Here is an 8,904-nt window from a genome sequence, read left to right as displayed (position 1 = left end):
AATCGTATTAATCTGCGAACAAGCGTTTCGCCGGGCTGCAGGCGGTTACGATTGAAACCCAAAACAGCCGCGGTGTGTTTTACGATAAACGGGAACTGGGGGGTGGTGTAACAAATCCTAGGCGAAACGTTTGCAGCGAATTGTTCTATCAATTGTTTTACATACATCGGGGACCACTTGGGACAGGGTATTATTTATAGCTTGTTTCAAACCGGTGCAAAGTAATGTACAAATTAGTAGCTGCGCGTTCGTAGAGCTCGTTTCGGCGGCACGTATTTTGTCAAACGTTGGATAACATTTGCGAACCTTTGGAAAATTCTACACGACTGGAGACGAACGATTCTGTGATTTGCAATCGTTTAGGACGCAGTTCGGTTGAGATCAAACTCGCTTGTTTGGTAAGAAAATTTCGAAAATCTGCAGCAGGTGTTAGAATGTTTCGATATTTCTTCTTTTTATGTATGTAAATTTCATTCAAGTTGAAATATTTAATAAAATATCGGATGTTTGAGAAGATAACGAAGACTCATAGGCAAAGACGTTAGATTGTGCAATGTCACTTTGCTGCATAGGCTTCTGTTAAGTACCCTGTCACGGTACAGGTGTTATAAGTTAATGCTCCATCTTACCGGTAAATTTCATATAAATTCCATGAAATGCTGATATCATTCACTTGCATCACACTGCAGCATCATTTAAGATGCTACAGCGTACTTGGGAAGAAATATGGGAAGATGAAGCACGTATCAAGAGTTTCATTTCACGTGTTGATGCCACGTTATTTGAATCAATTACATATTCTATTGCTCGTAAAGATCTAATTCATATGTTTGCAAAATTGTACGAACGAAACACGTGCTATTCTGTCCTTGCTTTGGCAAATTATCGACTACCAAATTCATGTGATTATTATGCTCTCCTCGCAAATTATCAATGTCCACAAGCATGACCGTATAATAAAACTCTAGCGAAATACTAATTTCTTGTTTAAAACAAAGTGGATTTTTAGGATTAGGTTTCCCAATTTTGTTTCGAACACTGTACAAACAAGACGCTTGATACTCGCGAATCAAAGATCGTTACACGTAAAGCAACCACGGTGAATCCATTCTCGTTCATAAATTTCTTCTCGGTCGTCGTCGATCGTATTGCGTGCAAGGAGGAAAAAAGGCCAAACGAAGAGGAACGAAGAAAAATGAAGACGTAATACCATCGTGGCTGCGTCGTGTTCGAGCCGCTTTGCGAGAGATAACTCTTATAAGGATACTGGTTGTCTGGCTGGTGGCACGCGATACACGGAATTGTCGCCAGCGCTTGGGCGAACGTTTGCGTTGGCTCGTTCATCTCAATAAATTTTCTTTCATTACCGTCGTCACCTGGGGAGGCCGGGCCGCGATCTCATTTTACCGGACAATTACACGTGACTTGTTACCGCGATATAATTTTAATTGGCTGCGAGAACACATTCGGCGTCTGCGCGACTAAGAATAAACTGGCGCCGGCCATTGTAACGCACCGTGTGCGCTGTAGGCTGTCCATAAATTCATACGGTGGGATACGCGGGCTCATTGCCGCGCGCCAATTATTTCTCCGCCGGAGCATCAGCAAAACGTGTCGTTTTAACGATGTCACGGACAACTAGAAACATCGATTATTCGGCGAACGAGCATGTAATTTGGTCGCGAATGAATGCGTCCACGTGCGGCCGCGCCCTCGTTCAATTTATTCGCGTACTGCCTCGGCGACGAGTTTTCGTTTTAATCGCCATTTAAACGATTATCAACCGATGCCCGGCCCGGTAAATAAAGACCACGTCGGTCCACGGTTAACGAACTTCACGATATTTTCTGTTAACGGAGGCAACGATCGATTTATGTCCGTTACGTTAATCGATCGATCCACTTTTTCGTTCACTCTCAGTCCATCGAGTATACAGTTCGACCTGTAGATTAGGAACGAGAAGGAATTTTTTTTCTACATTTGCTATAGAATGAACTTTCGCAGAGTTTGTATGGGGATAAATTTCCTCGAATTTTTGAACATATCAATCGTTTTGACCCCGTGGTTCTCAACGTGGCGACAATTATGATTTTTTTAGAGTTTTAGGGGAGTAAGTCGAGAATGAGAAAGAATTTTTTGCATTTCTTTCTAAATGAAAATTAAATTTTCTAATTTTTTTTTTCTTTCCTGGATGTTCTTTGGAAGTTTGTTTAGACCTTGAAGTTGTAATGGCCCTTTAGGCTTCCTCCACGTCGAAAATTCACTTTTTGAATAATAAGAATTATGTGTCACATGGGTGGAGCATCAGGATTTTGGAGATGCTTAGATGAGGCATGGGACAAAAAAAGGATAAAAATATAGAATTCCTTTAGGCGAGAAGAATTTCGCTTATTATTTGCAAGAGTTTGGGATTATACAAATTGTATAATCACATAATTGATGAAAAATTTCAACATTTATTGGTATTAATTTGCAATTCGATGATTGTCGATCGTAAGAGTTAATATACTCTGTAGCTTTATTCTTGTTATAATTTTTCACTTACATTCGTATTTTCATAGCCATTGAAAACTGAAACAAAGCGACAAAATTCCGTGTGAAGAATTTATCGTATTGTTCAGTAATATTTAATCAAACAGAGGAATATCTCTCAGTAATCTCGAATGATCGAAATTCACAGTCGTTATTTTGTTATTTTGTTATTTTGAGAGTTATCGAATTTTAAAATGCTACGTGCACGATTTGATTATTCGTTGCGTTAAATATATGTACATATATATACATATAGGTTGCGTGGAAAATTTATAAATATTAGATGCGAGAAAGCATCGTTGCGAAAATATGCGAATATTTGTGGACAGATATTAAATGTACAATAACTTTAGTAAGTTTAATCAACTAGTTATACAATCGAACATACCAAGCTCGATCGTTTTCAATTCTCGTTACCAGTCCACTCATCTTGCTATTTTGTTGCTATCTGAAAGCTGTTTCCCTTTTTTCTCCATTACCGTCACCGATGTTGTTAACTGTAGCCATAGGTTATATTATATTGTTCCATCGTGCAGTGCACTTTATTCTGCATTGTATATTTTTGATGTCGTTATCAAGCAAATATAGTGCGAATATAGTATAACGTGAATACCAGTCTCAAAATTTTTTATTCAAAACAAATTCTCTTTTTACGTTTTGTGACAGAAATCTTAAAATTCCAAGTACTTTTAATAAAATTGACAGAAGTTGTTTTAATCTATAAATGAAATCACTTTTTAAACTATTGATTATTTCAGACAAATCTTGTTACGTTTCGACGAGGGAGTAATTCGATGAAATTTATTTGTAAAGGTGTTTCAGAGATTTTAAAGTCAATTTAATTTTTTAAAATTAAACTCTAATTTTCTATACCCCAATAGATGCATCTTTTTATTCTAAATAAAGAAGTATTGATATATTTCGGAAAACTATTAGTTTTGGGAGATATTTTGACTAAGACTATCTTTAATAATTACTCAATTTTTTTCTACTTAAAATATGCTACAAGATTCATACGTATATTGCGTGATCTACGTAATTGAATAAAATTTTATTTTCTCCTCTTCAAATTAAATGAATAATTCCTACGTTTGATGATCATAATTCTTGCGTCAACAAATTAAATTAAAAATTCATGGTGAAAACATTGGTTTAATCGGCCGAGTTTAATTATAGTCACATTGATTTTTGGAGTTAGTGAAACGGCAATTTAGCCGAAATTAGCTCAATAAATTTCAATTACCACTACTGCACGCAGAGCTATCAAATCTTCTGGTTCATTTTACACGCACGTTGAGGAGTCATTTTTAATTTTGTCGTTTGCTATTATATCATTATTATCAATTTCACCAGTTTTTGTCACGGATTACTTTATTTCCACGCCGAACAAATACTCCCACTTATATTTTACATTTCTTTTTTATCTCAGACGATTTTAAAACTTTTATTACAAATCATATTTCCAAACAGAGATGCTTAGTGCTTTTTAATCAAACGATAGAAATACCTTCGCAATTTATACCACTTCGTCCAGAGAAAGATTTCTTCATCCCTCTAGAAACAGCTATTGTACTCGACTTATTTTTGCCCTGTGTCCAATCACGCTGTTACTTACCGCCTTGTATAATTGGCAAAGTTTAGCCAATTTCTAGAAGTCTCGGAGACATTCCCGAACGCAATCGCTGCAATGAAACAATGTCCAGCTTCCGGTGAAATTCGCCGGAAAGAAATCCCATCTGTTTCTGGTCGATCGTGGTCGACGCACAAACCAACCGAGTCCCTCTGCGTGTAATAACTCAAATCATCTGTAATACGTAGCAATCGCTCGTGCTTCGTCAATTATTTACGCGTTGCCATTCGCTGCTGACGAATGCCACGAGGTTCGATTTGTTGGAAGTGTAACGAGACGGAACGAACGATAAAGCGGCAAGCCCGGCGCGGATCTAATACCTACCGTTGGTACGATCAAACCTTCGGATCGTTTACGTTCGAACGTTGGATTCGATTCGGAGAGATTCTCTCGTCGAATCTTAAAAATCTCCGTACGTCGACGCGGACACGTTCGGAGCGAAGCGAGCGGGAACTCGCGTGATAACAAGAGAACAAAGAGAACGGTTGCAAAGCTGGGTCGATCGGCCGGCCGTCCATTAAATCCGCGGAATGATATTGATAACCGCTATCGCGTCTGGCCGACCGTCGATAACGTCGCGGAATGATTTTGCATCTGGTAGTCGGTGGTCGGCTCGCTGACCTGGCCTCCAGTCTCGCCCCGAACTCGCGCGTTGACCGAGTTATCGTAGCTAGCGCCGGGCGTGTCTGCGCTGTAACTATCGATTAAGCGAGCGAATCCACTCGAATGGAAAATGGAATAGCCGCGATCGTTCTCGGCTCATCGACGCCGTCATGGAAATGCGGCATCTAGCCCGAGATAGCCTAGCCGCTTTCGTTTCGATCCTCGTTCCCGCTCTGACGCTCGCGCCCATCCTCGTGTGATTGCCCAGGCGACCCGTCCCACTCCTCCAGCTTCGTTAATTTCCCATTCTCTGTATTTCTCGCCGATCGTCTCTTCCTCGTTTCATTCGTTCGTTTGTTCGTTCGTTTGTTCGTACGGACAATCGATGACGAATACGTTGAATCGTTTTGCGCTGCGATCGGTAGACCGCTGGCTGCCTTTAGTCAATGGTTTTATTAGTCGCGGCTCAGGTGCGCGATTGTCATTCTCTCAGCGGCGAAATTTCGGAAATTTATTTCCGGCCAACTGCGACCGCGAGAGTACGAAAGTGTGCTACGTAGCGCGGCGTTTCTCGCCTCGGCAACAACGTCGCCGATGTTTGAGTACCGTCGGTAGTTGGATTTGCGCTGGGAATCCAGTACAATCCCGTGAATATTTCATTTGTAGAAATAGCTTTGTTCGGTAGGTTATGAATAATTCGAAGACTTCGATGGAAGGCCTGGTTTAATTTTTATGACGGTCGATGCTGCATACCAACGGAGATCATTTGCCCGTTGCCGATTCGAAACGATGCGCTTTGGTGAGAGAGCCCGCTAATATACATCTTTCTGCGCCGATTGACTGGCGATCGATCGGATTTAATTGTTCGATACGAGGTCGAAACAGGCCAAACAGTTTCTTTGCTCCACGTGTTCCATTTGAGGGTGTTGAACGAGAAGCGATGACCAATCAGTTACTATTTGCAGATGTCGAATATTTATATTTGAACGCTTATTGTAGGAGAACGTGGGAGAATAGTGTAGAACGAGAGACGACTATTAAGATTATATTGGCAGAATTTGAAATGTATGCAGAATTTACAATATAGTAATGGACGAAAGAAAGTTTTTATAATATACAAAGTTAATATGCAATGTTAACAAAATAATTTATACATATGTCCGAGTATAAAATATTGCAGTTTCGATCAGGTAATATTAGTAATCAAGTCACCAAGTGACGAATATATCGACTCTATCGCCGAATATTGTGGTCTTATTACAGACTGGACGTTTCTACTTACGTCCTGGTATATCCCACGAGTGTAAGTGTAAAGAGGTTGAGAGGCAAATATATCATAGTTTTAGAACATGGTATTTAACAAGAATAATGAACAAATATATTCGGACTACTATTGTCAATGTCAAGTATATATTATTGACACGTTTATAGTATCCTTATTGTAATCTTTCTTTTGTCCACCAGTGTATATTTAGTAAAGAATTAATATGTAGCACGAATAGCCAGTTTAAAGAGTGTATAATAAATGTTTAAAAATGATTCCACTTTATATTGAGGTTTATTGGTAAACTGGGTTTATATTGAGGTTTTCACACGTATATTTGTGACACGTATATCTGCTTGTATTAAATATTTTTTTAACGAAATGTCCAAATGTTTTATTTAAAACATTTGATATATTTATAAAAAGCAACTATATATATATTCATACATGATTTGAGAGAAGCAAAAAACCTATAATTAAAGTATAAGTCTTATTTATAATTGATTCGTTTATGCGCGTAATGATACTTTCTATTTCAAATTACGAATATCCCATAGGAATAAAGCAGATGACATAAGAAACGATATTTCTAGAGATTAAAAGCTTGGAATGAATATTACATTTTATGTAATGGGTGCATGCGAGAAATTCTGTAATAAAGTCAAATACGTTATTGGCAGTTGTATTACGTTCTCTATTGAATGAGTAACGAGCACGAGAATGCGTAACAAAAGGTATAAAATTACCTCAACTTGTATTTCGTTGTGCTTCGCGAATAGATGCGAGGAACAAAAAATACATTACATTCATCGAGTGTAGGTATTTTTGAAAAAAAAGGACACTATACGCGTTAATATTTTTTATTATTGAGATTTCGCTACGCTCTATTGTCTGGAAAAAATTATTAGAACGTACGTACTTCGTTAAATGTTGAAACGCCGCGTACATTGAGTGTAGGCATTTTCAAAAAGAAAAAAAAAAAAAAGAAAAACAAACATTGCACGCGTTAATATTTCTTACAATGCTATGAAAATTTTGTTACGCCCTGTAACTTGTCGCAGTATTTTGAAAAAAAAAATTACAAATTATTAACTTAGATATGGAAACGAACTTGCAAATTGGAATTAAAATTAATATAAATATTTAACGCTCGTCGCTTGTCGCATCTCGTACGAGAATATATATCAGTTCAAATGTACCGTGCGATAGTTAACCGGTTGTTCACCACATCGTCGAGATCATGTTTACGCCGCGTTATTTTCGCTCGAACAAACATATTCGTGTCAGAATCGTGTATTATTAGCAATAGCTGAACAGCTTTAACAAACTTGTCTAATTACCGACACGATTATCGTCAAAAGTTTCATTCGTACGAAACACGTTGTCGATAAATATTTCACAACGGGTGTTACCTGGCAAATGTCGGGGTACCATTGGGTTTCGTCATTATTCAGATTATGTGCAAATAACACGACGCGAGTCGAAACGGAGGCAAATTAAAAAGTCACAAAATATTTCCAACGACGTTAAAGCAATGTCTGCCGTATCATTCAACTCCACGCTGTTTTTATCAACGAGACGCGAAACGCATTTCCCACGACGAATGCAGCAGTTGCTGCGCGATATTTTTTCATCTAATTAGCGGGGCACAGCTTCGCCAACAATTCTTTGCATTCCCGCTTAAGCGGGAGGGGGTAAACGTTTCGGCGAAATTAATCCATCGCTACATTCAAACACCATCCATATTCTAGACCGTGGGTTAATTAACATCTAAATTTCCATCGTTGCCCGCCTTAATTGATCCACTTTATTACACATTCTAGGGGAACGGGAGGAGGTGGAGAAGGAGGAGGAGGAGGAGGAGGTGGGAGGTGGAGACTGGTTTATACGAGGTGGTCGGCCGCCGTTCTCGAAAACATGCGCCGATCGCTTTCATCGATATCCCGTTAAGGGCAGATGTATTTTACGAGCACGGCCACCGGCCAAAAGTGATAAATTTTCAACCGGCCGAGCTTCGATTATACAACCATATTCAACCCTCTTTTCTCTGTCTCCTTCCACACGTTTCCATCTGTCTCGTCGAACTAACCGTGTTTTCGTTACCCGAGCGCCACGAAACTCCTTTGTAATCTCTCTCTCTCTCTCTCTTTCGATCGTAACGTAATGAGATTTGCACCGTGGTTACTTTGTAGCTGGTTGTCGACAAAGCTCAGCGACGAGACGAAATCTGCGTCTCGGCGATCGTCACGATAACAACAGAGGTTTCCCGAGATTAATGAAATCAAAAAAACGATGAGATAAAAGCACGGGCCAAGGCATGCTCGGCGTTCGTATACTATATTCGTTGCTCGATAGCGAGGGAGGCTGCAGGGCGACCGATACGAACGGGCAGAGGTAAAAGATCAAAGGCTTTCGTTGACTAACAGCACGGCCATCGGCGCGGCTACGTTTCGAAGTCCAGGACCGCCGGCAACATCGACCGCCAAGATGTGCGGGACAAGAAGAGTAGGGACCATCTTTCTCCCCAGGAGGATGCCAGCTACCTTTTCTATACATCTGCAATCTGTTCTCTCTTCGTTGTCAGCGGGGAGAAGTAGCAAAGATATTACGAGTTTCAACGAGTTCCGCAGAGTTACGAACTGTCTTGCCAGGCGACGCGTTAGTTTCCGCCTGCTTTCACAAGCTACGCTGTCAGGGGAATTGGCTGTTACGAGATACGCTTGTTATTCCGTATCCGGTGTGACGGGCCTGCTGGAATTTTAAGCCTTCGCTCTCTGTCAAACTGGCATCGCGACATATGTAAAGTAAGTAATACGGAGGGAACGTGAAGTAGTTTTAAATCAGGTCGTCGAGTCGCGTGATTAGTTAGTACTAC

This window comes from Frieseomelitta varia, unplaced genomic scaffold, assembly GCF_011392965.1.
Source record: "Frieseomelitta varia isolate USP_RPSP 00005682 unplaced genomic scaffold, Fvar_1.2 scaffold_816, whole genome shotgun sequence".
In the NCBI taxonomy this organism is placed as follows: domain Eukaryota; kingdom Metazoa; phylum Arthropoda; class Insecta; order Hymenoptera; family Apidae; genus Frieseomelitta; species Frieseomelitta varia.
Note: the sequence above shows the minus strand (reverse complement) of the source record.